At 39.6% G+C, this 23905-nt stretch overlaps 1 long non-coding RNA gene across 1 annotated transcript in view; it reads left to right on the top strand.

Annotated features, from left to right (window-relative positions):
- Nucleotides 1-53: 53 nt before the first annotated feature.
- LOC121890650 overlaps nucleotides 54-23905 on the top strand; it is a 39227-nt gene continuing 15375 nt past the window's right edge. Inside the window, exons 1-3 of the long non-coding RNA XR_006093868.1 lie at nucleotides 54-767; nucleotides 866-1097; nucleotides 1564-1719. This is a non-coding gene — a long non-coding RNA (uncharacterized LOC121890650). The remainder of the gene's footprint in view (nucleotides 768-865; nucleotides 1098-1563; nucleotides 1720-23905) is intronic.

The raw sequence follows: 23905 nt of genomic DNA, 5'->3' as shown, positions 1-23905 counted from the left end.
TTTATAATCACCCCAATCTTTGAGCATGCTTGCCACTGTGTCTGTGTGTTGCTTGGCAACCATTTTACTAAATGTCGCTGGAGAACTACATTGTTTGACGGAAGAATGATTATTTGTTAACTATAAATTATTGCTTTTTTGTTGCTGTGTTTTTCTTTTATGAAACCTTGCCAGGTTTATGTAGTAACCGTTTTATAAAAGCAATAAGCCCCACGAGGCCATGGTTTACAGTGATTTTAGAACAGCTGAGGGGTGTTGTTAGGCACAGCCATGCCCTCTTGGGGCTTATTGCTTTACTGTTTGAGATTCAGTTTGTTTATCAGTGACATAATCTCTTTACACATGTACAGGACAGTAAGTTGTCTCCATTGGGATTTATATTTGATATGCCTTGTGACCTTTGTAATTCCACTTACCAAAGAGCTTGTAAATTATATGTAAATATGACTTTCTGCACAAGTGTGATTTTGCCACTCACCAGACCCATCCTTCATCAGTCCTCCATTGAAATATAGGCGGGAGAAGACTTTGACTTGTGCCAGAAAATGACCTTTGCCTCGGAAAAGTCATTGGTAACCCAATTAAAAGGAAATGTCACGCTGGTAATTGCGTCTCACAATGTGAATCATCCGTGCGGGGTGGCTCGCACTGAATCCAGGGACAGGCTGATATGTGGCATTGAAGTCTCACCGCTTCTATGTCATTCCCTGACCTTCTCTTGCACTCTCTCTAGCCACCCTATTCAGATTTTTTTCCCCACTTTGAAGGTATTGATTGTTTAAACTCCTAATACAAAAAAGTTCCTACAATTTAAACTCATGAACCACTACTCAGCTACTCAACTTTTTCATTTAATATTTTTCAGCTTCTATCCATCTATCATTCTGGGGGATTTTGACAAACTATCCTTAACAGCACACCTCTCAACTCTGCAGCAATATGTCGACTGTCCAACTCGCTCATCACACATCCTGGATCTCTGTTATGGCAATATTGAGGATGCATATAAGGCAATATGCAGACCTCTGACTGGCAAATCAGACCAGAACGTCATCCACTTATTGCCAAAGTACAGACGAATTCAAGTCTGGGATAAAGTAAGTAAGGAATAGCTATAGTGCTGTTTTGAAACTATAAACTGTGATATGTTTTTGGTTCATGCAGAGACCCCCATGAGCTTACAGAGTGTATTATTTCATATATCCCTCACCATTCTGTGAGGAATCTGTAATCAACACCAAGGAAGTCAAAGTATTCCTTAATAACAAGCCCCGGCTGTCAAAAGACTTGAAAAGATGCCTTAATGACAAAAAGGTGGTATTCCTAAGGGATGACACTGAAAGTGTCAAAGACAAAAGAAAGGAGCTCAGGGCCAAGATACACAAAGCCAAATTAGAGGTTAAGAACAAAGCAGAGAACCAATTCTGCACAGGGACCCCCGACAAGCATGGCAGGGACTTAACACAATGGGTAGAGTGCCCAAAAGACAAGAGAATACCTTTATAGACAGCCTCTCCTTTATGAATGAACTTAACCGTTGTTATGGAAAATCTGACACCACAGGCTGTAAAGACAGGAGCAACGCCATCTGTGCCAGCATACCCAGAAACCCCACAATCCAGCTGTCTGAGGAGGAGGTTGGCATCTGCCGCTCTCCGATTAAGCCCCATAAAGCACTTGAACCTGATGGCCTACATGGACATACTCCATCCAGCTAAGGTCAGTTTTAAGCAAACTATTCCAGTTCTTACTGTACACCTGCACCGTGCCTGGAAGGCATCTATTATCAGACCGGTACCCAAAAAGCCAGGGTCCAAAGATTTGAATGACTTCTGTCCTGTAGCCCCCGCCCCTGTACTGGCCAAATGCATGGAGAGAGTTGTCAGTAAACATCTCACCTCATCCATAGCACAACAACTGGACCCATTACAGTTTGCTTATAAAACCCACAGTGGGACTGAGAATGCCACACTCACTATGGTCAACATGATTACCAGTCACCTACAGAAGACTAACACATATGTACAGATTTCATTTGATGATTTTAGTTTGGCTTTTAACATGATGCAAATTCATGTACTCTGCAAAAGCTTCTAGACTTAGGGGTGAGCGAGGGCCTTGCATTATTGCATTGGGTCAAGGATTTTTTAACTGACTGCCCACAAAGAGTTTGTATTTAAGAAGTACTCTCTGATGAGGTTGTTTTAAATACAGGGGCCCCACAGGGCTGTGTTTTATCTCCAGTACTATTCTCTGTGTACACCAATGAAATGACACTGCACAGCAGCAATTTCAAGCTATTTAAATATGCTGATGACAGGGCTTCAGTGGGTCTTTTCCATAAAAATGAGGATGTCTCTGATTATTTCGCTCAGGTTTCCAGATGGTGTAAGTCCAGCTCATTGTTAATTAATGTTGGAAAAACAAAAAGAACTTATTCTAAAGCAATTGTCAACTGTTTTAAGTATCTGGGAACACACATAGATGACAAACTGAGTTTCACAGACAATGTTTATTTTATATGTAAGAAATCTAGGTAGAGACTGTTTTTAATTAGGAAACTGAAGGGGTTTGGGGTCAGTCTTACATTTTTTGAAAAAGTGTATGTCAGCCTGTTAGAGAGCATCCTTGTTTTTAATATCTTTGTCTGGCATGGGCACTTGACTTTAATAAATAGAAACAAATCGACCAAGATTGTTAAGACAACAGTGAAGGTAATAGGCTGCCAACAAAAGACATTAGATGACCTTTACAGCACAGCAACACACAGGAAAGCTCTGTCAATCATCAATGACAAAACACATCCTGAGTTTGAGTTAGTCCCCTCAGGGCGACGCTATAGAATACCTCTTTCAAAGAAAAAGATGTACAAGGGTTCTTTTATCCCAAATGCAGTTAATGTGGTCAACAAACTACAGTAAACATAAATATGAGAATGTAGGCTGTACACTATGGGTATGAATACACTGATGTTGTACAATTGAAAGGTCTTTGTTCTGTTAATGTGATGTTTTTATCTTGTGGACATGTTCTATCTATCTATTTTATCAAATTTAAACTAATCTATCCAACTAGCTAGCTAGCTGTTAGCTATATATCTGTAATTATGCTCTAAAGTTTGTTCATTACATTATGTTTGGTATTACTAAGTTAAGTTTTATTCATCCTATCTAATCTGTCAATTCTTCTTTTGTCCTTGTAATTTATGGAACCCAAGAGTGATGTCTGGCCAGTGTTCAAATATGAGACATTTGTCATAGACTCAAGGTCCAGTGGAGGAGGCAGAAAAGATGTGATTTGATTTTTAAAGAAAAGTTCTGGCGTTTGCTTCTCAGGAAATGATTATTTCAAATCTGCAATAGCATTGGTTCTTGCATATTGGTCTAGATTTGCAAAGGGTCTTGATTTGCTAATAATGCTAATATTTGAAATAAATGGGCTGAGATCATGGTCATGACCAAGCTCTACATTCATTGTGAAATACTGTCTCAGAGTTATTGGAACAAGTAGAGCATTGAAAATGAAATGAAATTACCTCTTGCCCCTAGCAGATTTTCACTCACACAGATAGTGTTTGTACTGTACGTTGTATATAAGGATATAATATACTTGTGATAGCAGATTACATAATCTCGGGCCTGTTAGATTGCAGATTTTTCCCCTACGAAATGTAAATGTGAAAACAGATTCAGGCACAGATGGCTGCTATGCCTCTGTCCTACAGCACAGCAGATGGGAGGTCTCAGCTTCACAGCCTCACATTCATTTTGCTCTCCATTCCAGTTGTAAATCAAAGTGGAGGATTTTTTTTTTCCTGTCTTCCTATCTTCCTTTCGCCCTCTCGTTTGTTAAAACCTTGCTTCTCTTATCATCAGTTGGGGCAGCACATCCTGCAGCCTCATAAATTATTTGAAAAACACCCCGCACTCACGTATTGCACTCTTAGTTCATATTTTACTGTTTCAGGATTACAGTGTTTACACTGAAAATGAATTGTGTGTATAAAGGTTTGTGCAGAGCATTGTACTGAGACTTACCTCCTATATTTGGTCGAAAGAGTAAAACTAAAGTATTTTCAAATCTCAACAACTTGCAAAACTCAACAGCCCATGCAACACGACTGCACCGGCTCAACATTTTAGGACTTTGTCTTGAGATAATGGAAATGCACAGCTGGTACTTGTCCCAACATGTCTGCTGTCTCTTGTGAATGCAGCAGAGTAAAGGCCTTTCGCTTGTTGCCAGTCTGAGGGCTTGACCTCAGAAATGTTAGTGCATTTCACTTTTGATAGGATTATCTCCCCCATTATTGAGAAAGAAGGGAGTTTTCAATGCGGTGATGGCTCTCTTTCATGTATTGTTCCAATCTATAATTGCTTCTTTTCATGAAATTTGTGGAGAAAGGTTAGGCTGGTAAATCTTACTGTTGCTTGGCTCTAAACTAGATAATCAACCGAACCAAAAAGGTGGGGAGGGGAGGGGGGAGCACTGGATTTACTGCAAAATTGTGGACAAAATTGGTATTTTGGGGTATTGTAGCAGAATCCTGCGCTCTTGTAGTGTTCTTTTTGTTTTATTCAGAAAGTATGATTTCACTTGTAGAACAACATAACTTTTGGAAACAACATAATGTTTTATGAAATACAAAATGCTTGGCAGTAAGAAACATACTCAGTTAGTTGATTAGTACAAAATGATTTGACGCCCTAGGCAAAGATTATTGCATAGATTTTCTTTAAAGCACAAGCACATGTTTATTATAATGAATTCAATAAATTCGACAGCCTCACTGTTTTGGTTGGGAGGAGATTATAAAATACCATACTTTTACAGCTAAGTTTAATGACATGTTCTCATATGCAATGCTGGCAGATGTTCGTTAAAATGGATTAGAGTGCAGGATATCTGAAGCCCCTCACTGTTTTAATTAACCGATACCTCTGATAAATATTTAAAACCTTGGCAATGACATTGCCACAGAGGGAGGCACCCAAGGGTAGACTGAGCAGAGTTTTCAGGGGGGTTTATACTTTTAAACTACCATACTGCTCAGTAAAATATTTGAGCTCTGGTTTGTATGTAAAAGCTTGAGCAGGAGTGTTTTAATGTTTAAGAGTTTAAGTGACTGATTTGTGGGAATAGATGCAAGATTTGAACACACTTCATTACATACAGCACAAAACGCTAGTGGCCATATTACCTGCTGGCTGGATGTGCAGATGTTCCAGACCCAGTATCAGAGGGAAAAAGTATTATCTAAAAAATGCTGCTTATTATTAGTGTGCATCAGAGCGCGATCACAGAGGGACTCCAGTACCATTCATGCAAGTCTGAGCTGCACAGCGGCTTTCTGGAAAGATCCGTCTAAAACACCATAAAGCCGATGATCATAATATCCTGTGGATGTTGTTATACCCCGTCTAGGGATGTCCAAAACACAACATGAACAAGCCCCATCTTCCCCAGGTCCCAAGCAGCCACAGAGACAAATAGCTCAATATAAAGAAAGTGGGTTTTTTTTACTAAATTAAATATTGCAGATAGAGCTCGATATACCTTCTGGGTGGACAACTGCCAACATAATAAACAAAACAAATCTGGAAAAAAAACTGGAAAGTAATCAATATAATCTCACAAAAACAAAGAAATAAAATGCCTTACCTCCCTAATAAACAGGAGAAAATAAGGTTAACTAAAACTGGCAGTCCACCCCTATTAATTCCAAAAGAAGGGAACAAAACCTGATTAAACAGCATCTGGGTAGGAAGTGTGACCAGTTGGAAGAGGAGGGAGATGGGAGATGCCCCTATCTAGCAGCAACGCCATCTTAGCTCTTTATATAGCAGACTTCCTCTTGAAACAACCAATCACCTGCCGGAGCTGGAAGCTGATCTACCAATCACCTCCTTGTCCCCACACACACACACACACACACACACACACACACACACACACACACACACACGCACACAACTATTTACATAAATGCACACACAGACACACACACCCGTACACACATCCAATCTGATGAAGTAAAACATATTTTAACAAAAATTACCACCACAGTCAGAACACCCCATTTCCCAAGAATTACACATCCCCCTGTAATATTCAATTCAAGTGAAATTTGAGAAGATCCAGACACAGCATCAGCGATTACATTCTCCGTACCTTTCTTATGATAAATCTGCCGGTTAAAATCCTGCAGAAGGAGGGACCAGCACATAAGCCTTTGGTTAGAGTTGCACTTCTGTACAAGAAACAGGTCAGTAAAGACTTGAACAGGTTGTGAACTGGACCTGATATACACTTTGAAATTCTGTAAGGCGAGCAGCAGGGTGAGCACTTCCTTTTCAATGGTACTATAGTTTAGCTGATGTTTGCTAAACTTTTTGGAAAAGTAGCAGATAGGATGATCAATGGACTGCTCCTCTTCCTGCAGAAGAACAGCACCTGCGCCACACGCACTGGCATCTACCTCTAATTTGAAAGAGTGTGTGAAGTTGGGTGCAGCGAGGGCAGGTGCACTACACAGCAAAGCCTTAGCTGATTCTAACACAGCCTGGCAAGCGGGGGACCAGACAAAGCTTTTTGCAGGACTAACAAGGCCTGTAAGAGGAAATTCTCGTTGCTCTTTATTTTATGGTACACAAATAAGACGTAATAAGCCGTACTTTGTATCAAATTAGACAAAAACTAGAAATAATATGTTCTTTATTAGACAGTAAACAAACACAGTTATACCCTAATTAGACACCATACCATCCAGGAGGGTAACAACAAGTGGGAAGTGGGTAGAGGGGCGTTTACACATCCAAATGTAAACCTAATAAATACCAATAAATATCTTACATAAATAAATACATTCAAACAGTACAACCAAACGCCCCTCTACTGACTTCCTGCTTGTTGTTACCCTCCCGGAACTATTAATGGGTGTGCAAGTCATCGGGGAATTCTTTTGCTTGAACGCCCTGGGAGAAGGAGAACAGGCAGAGGTAAGTTTGTGCATGGCACAGACGAATTTCCATTTACTATTACAATTAGCTTAGCATGAGTCTTACATTATATTCCTCAATTAACAAATATTTTGTTACTATTGAGTCACTTTTGAGTGTACTAATATATGCAAATTTGTGCATCACTTAACCATTTTTGCTAGTAACACTATTTGCATTTGTAAATTGCATTTACATTTAATTTAAATTGTATTTAATGCTTTGGACTTAAATACATCTACATAGGGTGAACTATCAATATATTACTGAAGTTAATTATAAAATTCTATTAAAGAAAGGCAGTGTTTTTATAGGATACTCATTTTCAATAACAATACAGGGGATGTCATCCAGTCACAAGAGAGTCTCTCTAACCAGGAGTCTACTGTAATTTCATCTCACAAGTTAACTTCACATTGATCCCGTTGTTTAGTTCCACTCAGTCACCGTCCACAGCTCACATGACATTTACCCAGTAGAGATTAAGCCACAGACACATACTCTTAATGTATCTGAGAAATTAAACAGCATTCATTTTAGCTTAGACTCTAACTGAATAATTCTCCTCTGTCGCTCATTAGCATTGGCAATTTCCTCTGTACAGATGAGAAAAGAAAGCTGAACAAATTAAAAATGAAAAAACAATAAATGCTAAGCAAACAAACAGCCCACTTTATCTCCATTGATAAGGTGTGAAGTTATGAGCGACCAGAGGACGAAGCTGTTTTTTAATTTAAAAGAAACAATCATCTCTCTACACTGTATGCTGTGAGATGCCACAATCAACTGCAGGGAAAGAGCAAAAGCTGAAATTTCCACGTTTTATTTCCCTGCCACTGTTATCGAGATTTAGTGTTGGTTCACCTCCTTACATTAAAGCAATGATAATCTTTCTGACAACTACTGCATTAGTCACAGCTTCTGGCAACGAAACACTCACAAAACGTAGTGCTAGCTGCAGGAGAGAAGCTATCTTCAGAGTGGTTATGAACACTGTAAATCCATCAACCAGATCCGTGCCTTTCTCTCATCTAAACCCTTATCATGCTGATGAATGAGAGGGCCATGTATCAGTTTTGGAAAGCGCAAGACATTTATCAGTATAAGTGCGGACTATTCTGATTAGTTCTTTAGAGGGAAGCTGAATTTGACATTATCAGAGAGTGGCTTGGCCATTTTTACCATTTAGCAATCTGCAGAAAGTCATTGACGCTTATATCCTTCAATGTTTAAACATATCCAAAGAATTTTGTCTTGTGCAGCAGCTATTTTCAACTAGTGCACAAAGAAATATCTTTTTAATGGTTAAATGTAAATTTAGAGTTGCTTGTGAACTTAACTGATGAGCAAGATTGGGTTTGGTCCAACACTGAGTTGCAAATTTTTTAACCTCCTATGAGTCAGTGCCAGCCTCAGATCTGGGTTTAAGACTCGAGCATTTGCCATGAGGGACCCAAGACTTTGAAACGACCTGCGTTAGTGGAGCTAATGCCAGAAGGCTCATCATTGTTTTATCACTTCTTTACAATTTATGTACATGCTTTTCTGTGTAGTTTATTTTACGGTTATATATCATGCTTATACATTCTTTCATCATTTATTTTTATAATATTTGCTTTTATGTGATTGTTAAAGCTGCACAGGAAGATTTTTACTGTGTATAAATATACCCATTTTATTCAGACAAGTTATTTTTCATATCCACACTATGTGCAGCATATCACATTATCTCTGCTTCCACACAAAGATAAAAATACAAAGGCATTTGTTGCAAACACAAATGCTTGCTCTTTATAACCAGAAGGTTTTCTTATTAAAACAGGACGCTTTAATCATGACATTTTTGCACATTTTTGTCATAATAAAAAAATAGAAACTGCACTGATGGCAGCAGGTTAGGTAGAAGAACAAAAATTGACAGAACAAGATGTCCTGTGAGAAATAATGCAAAATCCTAAAATGTCTGTGATTACCCAGTGACTCTGTTGGAGACAATTCCTTCTGCAGTAGATCATCTGAGTCATTTTCATTTTGTGCTTTTTAAACTTGTAGAATTGGTTCATTCAAATGTTCCTGCTCATCCATTTCTGCAGCACAGCGGTGGCTACAGTCGTTTAAACTTTTCTTGTTACAACAAGAGAAATGAGAAAACAAGACGTTTTTTTCCATTACAAGATGTGTATCTCATCATAACAAGAAAACCTTGTTACTTTCTTACAACAAAATGAGAAATAGGTTGTTGTTGTTGGGGGTTTTTTTGCACACAAAGTATTCACTTTAAAAAGTAATTTCATCTTGTGTGTGGTCTTCAAAGGGAGACCATGTAACTTTCAAAATAATAAATAAGCAATAAAGTTCACCATTGCTTAGTTCAATACACTTAGAGTGTTGCTGCTAACACCTTACCTGCTGTGTTGTGATGAGTAGCTTATGCTCACTAATGTAAGCAAACGTTAGCATGCTAGCTTTCTTTTCTCACCTAGTACAACTGACGTTACTAAACATTTCACTGACTTCATGACTCTTGTTATGCAACTATTGCGCTACTCTTACATGATATTTCAGAATAATTTTATGACAAAAGTAAAATGAGATAACTCCTTACCTCAACAGGAGACATACTAGCACCATACACTTGTTTATTAGTCAGGTTGCCTACTGATGATGTCTGTAATGAGCTGTAAACACAACACTGACATATCATCAACTTTTATGTCGATAGCGAACTTGTTAGCGAAACATTGCTAATTTACACACACAGCACAGCAGATATGGAGCAGCATTAGCATCCTACCACCTGATGAATTTAATTCCAACATTTGCTTTATTTCTGGCTCTGTATTGCATTCTGAGTTAAGTATCTGGCTCTTTAGCTGCTAAATGCTGCACTACAGGTATGTCCACCTAGTCAGTCTGTCACTTCAAGATCCTGCAAAGTTCTGTAGAGCTGAGGGGAACTACAGACTCAGGTGATAATTCTTTGTTTGTCTTTCACGTGTAATAATGTTATTTATTGTAATATAATAATATAGTTCTTGTCCGAAATCACTCATTCGTTCACTCATCCACTACTCCCCATATAATAGACACTCAATAGCTAATGGTATAGTGAGCATAAAATTGAGATGTTGGAAATGTACAAAAAAATACTAATTTAAGGGCAAAATAATGGCTAAATTTACACATTCAGAGTTCAGATATTCAAATAAAACAGCAGACAGTACTATTAGTATGGTGCACTATAGTGTATATAGGGGATTATTTTGCCCATATCATCTTTACTTTAAAGCAACTGAAAATCAACATACCATAATTGCTACTTGCAGTCACAGTGGCCATTGTTCAGCAAAAGTTACATATAGTATCTTAATAATTTTAAAACAAGCTTCATAAATCTGACATTTTTTTCTCTTAATCAGTAACTTGAAATAAAGTAGAGCACCCCATGTCAAGGTGTTAATTGTTTGAAAAAGGGAAAGCTGCCACTGCAGAAATCTCACCCTAATGTCACTCTGTTTTCACTAGTTTGCTAGTTTGCTAGTTCGCTAGAAAAATTAGATCATTAGCATGAGAAGATAATGATATTACTTCCCAGCTCTGCGGGTGAGCTAGCGCAAGTGGTGCTGTTTCATATCACCTATGATGTCACCAATTCACTGAGAGGGTCATTCAAATTAAGTATCTGAGAGGTAAATTCACATCTAAAAAGAGAAAAAGAAACCACAGCTACAGATAGATTCTCTCACATGCATGACACTACTCTACACTCTGAATAACTAATTACATTTTGGAGGGGAATTTGACAGAGATATGTGCGAGGATATGAGCAAAGACTGTGAGTAGGTGTGTGTTTTGGCAGCGGTGGTGGTGGTTGTGGGGGGGGGGGTTATGGAAGTACAAATGATTAATGTGAGTCACGTCTGTCAACACTGTATGAGTTATGTGTTTGCACAATGCTAATTACATAGAGTACAGAAAAAGGTCAAACACCATGTTCAAAGGAGAAAGTGAACCGCATGTCAAAAGCCAACTTTCATTTTACCTCTGCAGCACAGCTTGATGAAGATATATTGAAGTTGTAGTTAATGCATTTTTTAGCATAGGCAGCATTCCTGTGAATTCAATCAAAATACATCCTAAAGATAACATACAAATCCAAGTAGATCTAGAGGCTCAGGTAAAGGAGAGGAGGAATTTAGAAGGGGATGTTTTATTTCTAAATTCAAAGTGGCAGCACCCACACTCCACTGCCTAGTGCGCCTATCATAGGAAATAGTGTAATAGGTATCCATTTGTCAAATTAGATCTCAAGCTGATATTGAGGTAAGACTGTTCATATCTCCTATGGGATTCCATCAGGCAGTGAGGATATTTTCAATAGGCATTAATGCATTTTGCAGTCTCATACCGCTTAGATTTGATAGCAGGCTGGAGACTTCACTGTGCTGGAACTAGCAGACTGTCTCTTCTTCTATCTTTCGTTTTCTTCTCCCTCTGCCATATATCATTTGCTCTTCTCTCTTTCTGAAAGAACTCTTTTCACCTAGTCCACATACTAATCCCTGCCCATCAGAAAAGAACTCACTTTCGCTTCCTCTGAGGTATTTTCTGTTGATAAAAGAAAGGTTATAGTTTTTTCTCACCCATTAGAATATGTTAGCTGCTATTCACAGACGTGGCTCTTTGAAACTGTGGGAACTGATTGCAGTCATTACTATGATGCATTGTTATTTTAACCCATTTGAAGTTGGGATCACATTATAAATCCAAAACTTGACATTTAGGCTCCCACTGCATAACATGTTTTGAAGTCTTTCTATTGCTAGATGAAGCATTTAGAAGGCTATCTTCATAACAGACATTATAGCAGTAATTAATTGACAAGTGCATGTTATCCAAGGCAGCATATACAGGACCGTGAGTGCATATATTTTGAGCCTACATTGACACAGCAGAGATGTATAATTCAATCTCTAACAGTGAAGTACTGGAGGCTGTTGACTTCTATAGGGAATCAAATTGCTTGTGGCGTATGCTATGTTAGTGCCATGATCTACCTATAGCTATACATCAAACCCCCTTACTCCATATTAGTAGAGTAGTATTTATGCCATACTTGAGCCACTGATCAACATTATAGGATGCTTGAATGGATAAAAGCTTTATAGATTACTTTCTTAGGGTGTGTTTGGAGTTTATTCAGACTCGGGTGCATTTACTCCTCCTGGTTGATTTGTCTGGATAGGTTTGAATGTTTGAATAATGCCCTCTCCAACTTTGGTGGCACCAAATAACTACAGTGAGACACCTGAAAGTTTTGGTCTTGGTCCTGTTTCAAGTGAACGAATCCATCATAGTTAACTGAACTTAATGAGTCTGAAATTAAGTGTGTTTTCTTTACCACCAACACCAAAGCCACTGAAATCTTTGAGCTCAAAACAAGCAACTTTGGGCATTTTCAGACCTCTACTGTTTAGTGTGGTTGAATTGGACTCAACACAGCAATCGTACTTGGGTGCGGACCAAAACAACCATACCAAGACCACATCATCAAAAGGTCCCCTAAACAAATTCTGGAGTGGTTTGTTTGTGGTTGGAACGTGATCGGACCTCTTTCCTGCCCAACTACTTGGCGTATCCTTCAAGTTTGCGGTAAACAGTTCTTGTAGCCAGGTATGCTTTACATACTGGGGTGCGGATGAGCGAAATTAGTAGTTACTAGCAGATAGCCAGAGAGTAAATCGAGATATGAATTGGACTGGACGTTCTTACATGGCGTGTAGTGATACATTTTGGTTTGTTTAACAGCTTATCCAATGATTCAGACCAGAGCAAACAAGCTATTGGTCTGAAAACGCCCTTAAACACTCTAATAAACAGGCTACACATGCTCAAAGAAAGGCTCAAAGAAAACAATCTCTAGAGTGTGTAAGAACTTGAAAATGTCCAACACATAATTATGGGTTATGGATTTGCTGTCCTGGTGGAAACAAAAAAAAAAACATACAAAGTCATCATACACTCCCTCCTGGATACACATATCTCAAGACTTTCATCACCTGTGGCAAGCAACGTGTGTTAAATTGTTTCATTTTGTCTAAATGGCTTTAATTAGCTTCCATTTAATTGATAGAGGGAGCTGATGCCCTGGGCAAAACTCTCGGGTGCCAGAGTTGAGCAACTTTCTATCAGTTAACACTGAGGCATAGCTCTAATGAAGGCCGTTTTACACTCTGCACATCAGGTGCCGACTGAAAAAGGCCTCCACTGGTAAAGAGAGATGAAAGCATATGCTTTTACATTTTTTAAAACATAAGAGAAATGGTAATGTACTCTGTGCATGTCCAACACTGCAGAGAAGCAGAGAGGTAGGAGGAAGATTTTCACTCTTGACAGTTTCATGAAGACATGAAGTCATTTGTGTGCGTTTTTATCAGGAGCTGTCACATCAGACGCATGGTACAGTTTATCTGCATGCAGTCACATATCACAAGGCACCTAAGTGTGACAGGGAGGGGCTCTCAAAAGGCAATTGCAGGACCTACATGTCTAAGAGGAGCACAGAGGCACATGGCCCTGCATGTAAAATACAGAGGATACACACATACACTCACATGTGCACACATGCACAAACAAATCCTGGTTAATCTCAGACTTCATATTTGGCAAAACTACATGAGATGAGCAAAAATTGATCTAATTTGATGGATCTTTATGAACCATTCTACTTTTGATATATTCACTCAGTCCCATTTGGTTGAGTGCCGCATCTAGCCCAGATTGTCTGAATATGCCAACACTCAAAGGTGTGTAAGATTTAGTGGCATCCAGCAGAACAGACTTGGCAGAAATGGAAGATAATATTCATAAGTATGTTTTAATTAGTGTATAATCCCATGAAAATAAGAATCATTGTGTTTTTGTTACCCTAAAATAAGCCCTTTATATCTACATAGGGACAGGTCCCTCTCCACGGATGTTGCGCCGCCATGTTTCTACGGTAGCCCAGAACAGACAAACCAAACACTGGCTTTAGAGAGGGCCTTTGCTTTTTTTGGCGAGTTTCACGGCCACTGTAGGTTCTCCTACATGCATGGAAGGGAAGCTAGATGCCACTAAATCCTACGCACTGGTCTTATAAATGCTGAAATGGAACACATATCTGTTATATATTCATATTTAGCTCACTCACCTTAACTGAAAAATTAATTTCACTGTGTTTATGGCTGTTGTCATATGAATATGATATTATTTAATTCCCAAACCTGACAAACTAACCAACTAACAGCCATCCTTCACACTTTCTGTTAGCTATTTTAAATATAAACATTTCTTATTTATTTATTGTTATGAACATACAGAAAATGTCAAGGATGATAAACTATGACATTTGTAAAAGATATAATAATAGATAGAATAATACATTTATATTAGTGATGGTTTACTGATAACTGGACACAGTAAGAATTTAGTGACCAGCTGAAGGTATCTTTAATACAACAGATTCACTGATACAGGAATCACAATTCTCCAATTTAACCCAATTACGGACACTACTTTATATTGATGATTGTGCTGGTGCTGGCGCCTGTCTTCTGGTGCTCTACTGTGTACAATAGAGAGTAGAGGAGAACGGATTGTCTAGAAAAATTGGCTAGAATAACTGTAACATATGAAATAGAACTCAATTAAAATAACAAGCCAAGATAAAACAAACATGTTTAAACCTAGAATGCTGCAGTTGCAGGGCATCGTAACCCGCTGAGCCACTGTGAATGTTTACTCATAGATGTCATTCAAACGACAGAGGGGGTGAATTCCACTCAGCTTGACTTCTCCCTCGTGCCACCAGTCCTCTGTGCACCCATTACTGAGCAGACTTAGTAAACTGAACTAATCTTGTTTGATTAAGTACAGACTCCGGGCTTATGATACAGCAAAGACAAAGGTCATTCTTCATAATGCAATATGACATCGCAGCTTGAATTGTTGAGGCAGTATGTCGTGGCAGCATGCATGCATGTGTGCAAATAGTGCGGGGTTAGGAGGGGAGTAGGGACAGTAATTGCACATCATTCCTTTAGATGGATCTGAATACGGTCTGACTGTAGAACGTGAGTGCTTACTGGAAAGTTAGCGCTGCATTATCGCTGCAAAAGTGCTCAGAATTTCTGAAGGCCAAAATACACCGGCAGAATGTTTTGGACTTGAGTGACCTGAATGGATTTACTGTGTAATAATAATCACACTTCTCAGTATGTAACATGTCATATATAGATGCATAGAAAGTAGCTCTGAATCATTTCAGGGGCATTTCGGAAATTAGCATCTGTGGACATTAATAGCTTGGAAGATTAGACAGTAATAATTCATGCATAACCTTGGCTCGCCAGTGAGTGAAAAGTTTATTTTGGCAGAGAAGCAGATGATGATATGACCTGTGTGGGTACGCGGTATCAATAGTCTATGGGTTCGTTAAAGAATAAGGGAGAGGATAACTCCATCTTATTAAAACAATTCCTGTCTCCTAAGTTGTGCTGAGGTGATGCTCTGTTTCATTTTCATCACAAGCCATCGTTGAACCGCGACAAAGCCCAGGATTTCCTGTCCCCTAAATGCTTTTGACTGGAGGAAGCATCGCAGTAAGACACAGACAACAAGCTGACAGTAAAGATATCTACAGTCCTACAGTATACAGAGGGCCAGCGTCTGACTACTATCGACTGTGTTTGCAACAAGGTGTCAGGGCTTTGCAGTCTCATCATCAGGCATAGTTTCACATGAATATGCAAAGTGTTGGAACTGCCAAGCTGCCAAAAGCTAGAGTAGAGCAGAACTGGTACAGCGCAGCCGATCGCTATTGTGGGGATCTAAGCTCTTCCACTGAAAGTACGTGATTTATTTTTTCATACCAAGGCGAGTGCTCAGTTGCCTACAAAATGGAGCGATCAAAGAAAATCTGCTATTTACTGCAATCTTGTTCCAATACTGCTGTGATTTTGTTCCGTCCATTGCTTTTTCCACTTATGACAAACCCGCTCACTAATAGGGCTCCGTGGGGGTTTAACTGTGCCTGAGAAATGTCATTTTGAAAGATCATATTTGGTTTTCAGGGAAAATCGTTTAACACAATGATTTTTTTAACTATGTTGAGCAATGTCCAAGGTAAATTTATTTACAAAATTCCTTCTGGTTATGTAGCAGCGCAAATGAAGGAGGAGTTTTTTTCCCCTTCCTCTAACAATGATGAAACAATTTATTTAAGTCAATATCAGATTACAAAAACAATTACCACATTTGTTTTCCACAATATTGTTAAATGACTTATAATCCATTTACGTCTTTGGGCATTCATTTCACAAACAAGAAGTAGCTCATTCAAGCTTCAATTTGTGCGCTTCTAGACCCAAATGTTTGCAAAGCTACTTACCAGCACTTCTCTGCAGGGAATGCAAAGCTCGCCTTGTTTATAAGAGAGGGAGAAATATAATTTGAATAAGCTTTTAATCTGTGGAGAGATGATCCAAAGGACTCAGCTGCCGCTGCTTCCCATTTCAGGACACAATCTCCTTACAATGATGGGACTCTATTATCATTCTGTGGCACATACACCAGTGAACAAGAAGAAAATCATCTAACGAGTAGAAAGAAGACAGCAGGAGAGACGGCAAACCTACTGTACTGCTCACTTTTTGAACAGCTTCAAGGATATAGGAATTTATTCGATACAATATTATTGCTAAAACAAAAAATACCTCAAGGTACCTCAGGTTTTTGTCTTTTACCAAAGTCAGTCATCATTCACATATCTCAGATATACCCAGCGGTGGAAGTAATGGGTTACATTTGCTCTTGTTATTGTAATAAAGTCTGGGTTTTTTTGTTGCTGTTTTTTTTTTTTTTTGCATACTTTCTTGAAAATTAAAAATCAGTAATTTTGCCTTTTATAATTCAAATATTGTAAGTTGCATTTATTGAAGAGTAAGAAAAAAAGTGTGTTCTTAGTTGCTATTATCCACCAGATGCACTCAGACTTTTCTTCCACGGTTGCAGATTATATTTAAGGACCACTTGATACGCTGTTGCTTGCTACAGTGACTCTTATAGTAACTAAGTGCAAAAGTGAACTGAAACTCAGAGCAACATTTGTCTTTCAGTCCAATTAATGTTACATGCAGCCTCAATATGCAGGCCACTCTGCTTGACAGATTTATTGGTTCTCGTTTATGTCAACAGCAATTTATGTTTCTTGGCTTTTTGGTAAAGGTTCCTAGGTTGGCAATGTAATGCTGAAGTTTATTTGCTGTGTTTGCTCAGTGTGACTTGTGCACTTATTTAAGTTATGTCTATGGGATTCCGAGGCAGCAGCACACACCGATGGCGGCAAGCTCCTACACAGGGCAGCACAGCCATCGGGTTTAGTATCTACTAGGGCTGTGCCTGAATACAAATACGTTATTCGGCAAAGCACAAATAGTGGGTTTTTTACAAATACTTACATATAAAATATACAAATATTTTAAAAATTATTTGGTTTTGGGAAGAAAAAAAAAGTTAGATACCAGTGCTCAGGTTGATGACATCACTATCTCAGTCTCTCCCCTGTGCTCCGCTGTTACATCTATCAACAGATCTCAACGAGGGGAGTCACATCTACCTGCTACATGACTCACATTTCCTAATTTGGACATCACTTCCGGAGTTGGGGGTGTTCCCCAGAGATAAAGCTGAGCTACTGACACAAGCGAAGTGCTCCCAAGGGACTCTCCATAACCTGCTGTTCCCCTTCTCCTTTCCACAAAGTTAGGTTGTAAAAAATAGGCAATAAAAGTGAAAAGTCCAAAGCAATAATCACCTTTGAAGTTTTTCCCTACACACCACACGGTGTGCTGTCTCTGCGTTATGGCTTAATAAAAAGACTCTTAGACTCTTAAGACTCTTTCCACTTTTATTCAAATACAAATACAAATAATTTTGCTGCCTCAACAAATACAGATACAAATACAAATACTGGGCCCTCTGCACATCCCTAGTATCTACCCAAAGACACATGCAGACAGGAGGATCGAACCACCAACCTTCTGATTAGTGAATGACCTGCTCTACCACAGCCCCCCCCAACAATCCATTTGCTATGGCTTTAATTAGTTTCAGCAGTGACAATACGTTGCAATATGATGCCTCACTGTGTGTGCCCAGTTTAATTTAGAGGGAAACATGATGACATGGAAATACAGACGAAAGTGTACAGTTATCATCAAAGCACCAGTTGTGTAATTTGTAATGTTGAAACTCTCATCCATGAGTCAAACAGAAGGTGACGTGAACGCGAACATCCACTATAAAAATATAAGCATTTTCTGCGGTTTACTGCTTTGCTGAGAAAGTCCACTCACTGTGGATTCCATGTCCAGTTTGGGATTTGACCGTCATTTTGTGGTTGTTTACTCCTGTTTAAAAGAGCATGACGGCCCAGATGGGACCTCAGCCTCTAGATAAATGTAGAAATAGAGCACAGAAAATTGGAAACATTACAAATTCAACTGTATGTCCATCAAAAATGTCTAAGAGTGCTTGAGAAAAAAGCAGATTCTTGTCTGCATTTCAGGAACCATTTCAACTTCGAGTCCAAAAGTGGCATCTTTGATCAGTTGTGTGCTATCATACTGTTCAGATTCTAAATATACAGGTATATGCCGACATGTTAATGCACTTTGATTTGAAGACTAAATAGTACATTTTCACTGACCTAGTTTTTGCTTTTATCTAACTACATTACCTGAGTTACATTTCTTTAAAGTAACATGGAGCTCCAGTTCCATTCTTGTATATACTGTACTATAGATAACACAGAGGACTTAATATTTCAAGTGACACATTAAAGATACACAAGTGAAGTTGGGGGAAGCTGTCATGAAGCCCACTTTCTGCTGCTGTAACAACGGGTGCAGCATTGTGAGTTTTTGAAAAGAGCATGGTTGAGATGCCCATTTTCTTCATTAGCTTCCATTGTTGTGACAGGCTGGCGATGAATTGGCTGAAATAGCTGAGTCACGTAGATATGGAGTTTGAGGACAGACTGCACTTGGCTCATTACCGCTCTATAAGACAACAAAACAACTCTTAGCACTTGATTTTTTTTTTAGAAAATTTAGACAATAGACCATAAAGTGCACTTGAAATCACTGAGTTATCATCAAGGCTTTTTATTTGGCTGTAATTATTTTTATTGCAAATGTTTGTGGGGGGAAAAACACTATTCATAAGCAGCCAGTGTGCAGCTGAGATTTCAGAGGGCAGAATTAAACTTGCAAATTTTTATCATCTTGGATTAATGCCAATACATATTCACCACCAAAAACAAAATTAATGTTGAACCCACTCAGGGAGAAAAGATGGAAATCAGGGCAGTTCTAAAGAAACTGATTGCGGGGGGGGGGGGGGGTTGAAAGTGACACTCTTCAAATACACATCTACTGGTGTAATTCTTCAGTTGTGTTATGAGTTGGATGCTGACAACAATTACATGGACAAAGAAACACGAAGAGTTCAAGATAACACTTTATTGGTATTCCTGATTGCGGCACCATGCTTCAATGTAACTTTCACATTATGTTCCAATCGGGATGATAAGAAATGCAGCAAATGAGAATGTGTCCTAAATTCATCTCTCCTTGGGGATTAGAAAGCTTTTTTCTGCTACAATCTGGAAGAAAAAAAAGGTTCCTGATGGAGGCAAAAATTCTACAGAGAAAAACCATTTTCTGCAAACATGATATTCTGCCTGAAGAAGCATCAGTTTAAAACCGTACAGGATCTAACACTGAATCAGCAGGAGCCTGAATCAGAGAGAAATCAGTGGGTGTGAGCAGGTATGTCAGTGGAGTTTAGTCACCACATTAGGTCAGGATTATTGACCACGGTGATTTACTTCAACGCATTTAGTTTCTGGCAACGCTGAAATCCTCTTCATTTGCAGAATTTCACAGATAGATAGATAATGCTGAAAGGCATCCGGCATCCCTCACTTTGCTGCTGCTTCACTGCTAAGCAGCTGAGCGGAAGTGTAATTATTGTTCAGGCAATACTTCCAATCTCAGAAAAATGGCAAAATAGATAAGGCTTGCTATGGAAATAATGTAACACTGCTAGTTATTTACGTTAGATACAATGTAAATAGGTGACAATACATCAAGCCACTACAGTATGCATATTAAGACTGTACTGTGGCACCGGAATACGTGATATTCTGATATGTTTACTCTAGCGACATAATGTCCTCAGTAATGAATGCACTGGCTTGTAGTAATGAAACTGCTTCTTGAATAGCTTCCTCAAAAAGAAAGAGGTTTTTTTCTCCATTACTAGCCAATTTCCTGTATATGAGCAGGCCCATTTGCTCTGTCGCTTTAGGTCTGATGACTAATGCTAATAAACTCTCCTCTGCAAAGTACACCTCTGCTCGTGTATCAACATTGTCTTTTTTTGTATGCTGATAATTGCCTTACAGTATGCCCCCTGTCTCCGCGATGAATCATTGCTTTCACCGTCACGTCTCAGACTCATGTTTACCTCAGAGATTGCATCAAAAACACTGGAGCCCCTCCTCAAAGTTATAACGCCGCTTCTCTCCGTGAAGAGGCTTGGGGGGTATCAGATAGTGAGCCAATCACATTTCATTTTGTGCAGCCAGACAGCCTGTATTCAGGGAGGTTTCACATATCCAAATTTGGATGTATAAACTCTGAAGATGAAGCGCTGAGAAAATCAAAAATTGGTTATATAGTTTTTATGCATTTGCATCTGCCTTTTGTGCATGCCTCAGTTTGTGCATCTGCAGATGTGTGATGTTCAGATAACAATGTTAGAACGATAACAGTTTATAAGATAGAGCTCTCAAGATGTTGCCAGTGCAAGCTGCACATATTAAATGTGGAAATAAAACCAACAGCATCCCTGAGAGTCTTTCCAGACCTTATTTTAGGGTGTATCAGGACCCTGTATAATAAAGGCAAGTTTAATAGGCTGCTCTGAGGGATGAAAAGGGTTCCTGACACCAGCTAAGCCCCTGAGAACACCTAGCAGCAAAGGATTTTGGGCCAGAGAGCAAGAGCCTGTGCATAGTCCCGATGATTATCCTGTTCCCTGCGAGCTGCATGGCATGAGGAGCATGGAGTTGGTACCTCTCAATTAACATCATCATAACCACACTCGAGGGGTTTACTAGTGCAGGGTGCTGGTGTATGTGTGTAAGGGATAACAATATCCAGGGGATGTCAAACAGATTTTTTTCCCCCCATAAAGCCATCATGCTGTGCTTGTGGCCGCCACATCACCTCTGCCAATTGAAAATCAATTAATCAGCTCAAAGTCTTTGCGTCTGCTAATGGACTATGTGTGCTTGGATTGATAAGGCTCGTCGTTGCTGTTAATGCTGTTATACGTCCGTCTCTATTATATTTCAACAAGAGCTGTATTTTTAATCTGGCTGATCTGGAGCAGACAGAAAGCAATTTGTTCAGGGTTAGAAGTTAATTAGCTTGCACCTCATGTTTTGTTCCCAAATGCAACTTTGTGGTAAATTTAAAATGTATTTTGCTCCCCATTCGCTGGAGATTATGAGGCATTAGTCCGACATGGTACTGTATGGCTTTAAGGAATAGTTGGACAGTTTAAGAAATACGCTTATTGGCTTTCTTTGTTGAGTTAGATGAGAAGAGCGATGTCACTCTCATGTCTGTACGGTGAATATGCTGTGAATGCCAGCGGCTGGTTAGCTTAGCTTAGCATTAAGACTGGAAACAAAGGGGACATAGCTAGCCTGGCTCTGTCCAGAAGCAATAAAATCTGCCTATGGGCAGCTCTGATGCTCACTAATTAACTTGTTAAATCTTTTGTTTGTTTAATCCGTGCAAAAACCTGTGTGTAAAAATGACAGGGATACAGTATGTGCGTATTTTGTGAGTGAGACCAGTTGCCAGGCAACCAGCAGAGACTCCAGGATGTTACTGGTTACTGGTGGAATGGTTGTATTTACACTCAGTAGACATACTGTATAGTGTGTAAACTAGTGCTTTATGCTAAGCTAAGCTAACTGGGTGTAGGCTGTAGCTTCATACGTAGCGCACAGAAAAGCGCAAGAAAGCAAAAAGGCATATTTAAAGTGTTCTTCTTTTGTTTATCTGCTTATCTCCACAGTTACTTAGTGTTTGCAAGCACGCTTTATTCTCCACAACTCTTCTTTTTCTACATTGCTATTTCATCCTTGCACACATTCCTCTGTGTCCTTTTGCCTCCAGCCAAAGCTAAGTCCAGTCCATCGTTCTCTGTCTATAAGAGCTTCCTTCTCCTTATCATGTCATATGAAATTATCTTCCTCGATCTAATACATCCCTGTCTCCAGCTGCCTATCTTTGCTCCATCTCTATCCATCAACTACTCTTCCTGCTAGGTTCCTTATAGCCCCCAGTCCAACTCCTCCCCCCTTCCGCTCTTTCCTCTTTCACCATCTTTCCTTGGTTTCCCCTTGGCCTTCCGCTTGCTTTCCATCCACTATCTCTGCTTCACTTGCCTCAGGGCAGTCTGTATGTACACGTTATATATTTGTGTGTAGCTTTCCTGCAAGACTAGGCCACAGCAGAGGGATGGGGTTTCTTCAGAGGTCAGACCTGTGATGGACATGCTGGCCAATACTGACAGTGACTCACAGTGCTTCGAGGCAGCTCGCGGTGGCCTCTAGCCCGGATCGCCTCCCGTCAATTCTTGTGACAGTACACAGGATCTTATCAGGGTGGCTGGGCCTGTTTGGCCTGGGTGTACAGACAGTGCAAGTGTGGAGAAGAGAGTACAGAAGAGAAGACTCATCTTTTAACTGTCCCTCTACAGATGATGCAGACTTTGTGGGTGACAACCCGGTGTCACCTGTACAAAGGCAAATCAGCTGCTCTCACCACCCTGTTGTCACCCCCGCGCACAAGTTGATCAAATGTGTCACTGCCACTCAGTTGCAAACACACTGAAGTACACAGGCAAGAAAGCACATGGTCCCAAACGAACACCTGGCAGGTCTGAGTGACAGCAGCATACACCGAACGAACACAGCAGACACAATTGAGTGACAGAGATGTCACTTTCCTCAACAATGTAATTAAAAGCTACAATAATTGCCTACAAGAAGTGAGTGAGGCTATTATGCTGTCAGGGGGTTGAGGATTTAAGACAGCCGTATTGTAAAGGCTCCTTCTTGATGATGTAAAATCACTTTTTTTCTTACCTATAGCTGTTACAAGAAGTCCCTTGGCCTCCTGTCCTTCCTCTTATCCATATTGGAAAATGGATTCATTGTGTTGTGCACTCTGGCACCCCCGTTTTCATTATCATCTTTAACAACTGTCTGTGGCGTGTTTACAAGGCCGCTCATTTGAAATCATGGCATCAGTTTTCTTCATCTCTGGAGCCACTCACAGCAGAGGAGCTCTACCCCCTAGTGGCCGGCGTACGTAATGCAGCTGGGATGCCACTATAATAATGTTGCCTCAATGCCAGAAAAAAGCTTGGTTGCGCACCACTGAGTACTTTCACTCATATTTATATGAATGATATGGTTTCCGGGGCTCCCTTTTCAGGTTTGCAGCTTGTCAAACACATGCTGAGTAATCGTAATCCAAAATAGCAAAACATCCAAAAAAGCACCTTAATTGCGAGGAGTATGTGAAATTGGGTTTGAGGGCTTAAGTCACTGGTGTGTAGTGAATCCATGCATGTGTAGGCAAGATTACTTATTGTGCAGCCTGATCATACATATGCAAATGTTCTCTCAAGATCCCAGAGCATTGAAAGAATTACAGCTAGCATCCGTCACACTGAAAGACTGTATACTGGCCCATATAATCACTCAGCTGAATTGA

The sequence above is a fragment of the Thunnus maccoyii genome, chromosome 23, assembly GCF_910596095.1.
Source record: "Thunnus maccoyii chromosome 23, fThuMac1.1, whole genome shotgun sequence".
Lineage (NCBI taxonomy): Eukaryota > Metazoa > Chordata > Actinopteri > Scombriformes > Scombridae > Thunnus > Thunnus maccoyii.
Note: the sequence above shows the minus strand (reverse complement) of the source record. Positions and strands in the feature narration are given on the sequence as shown.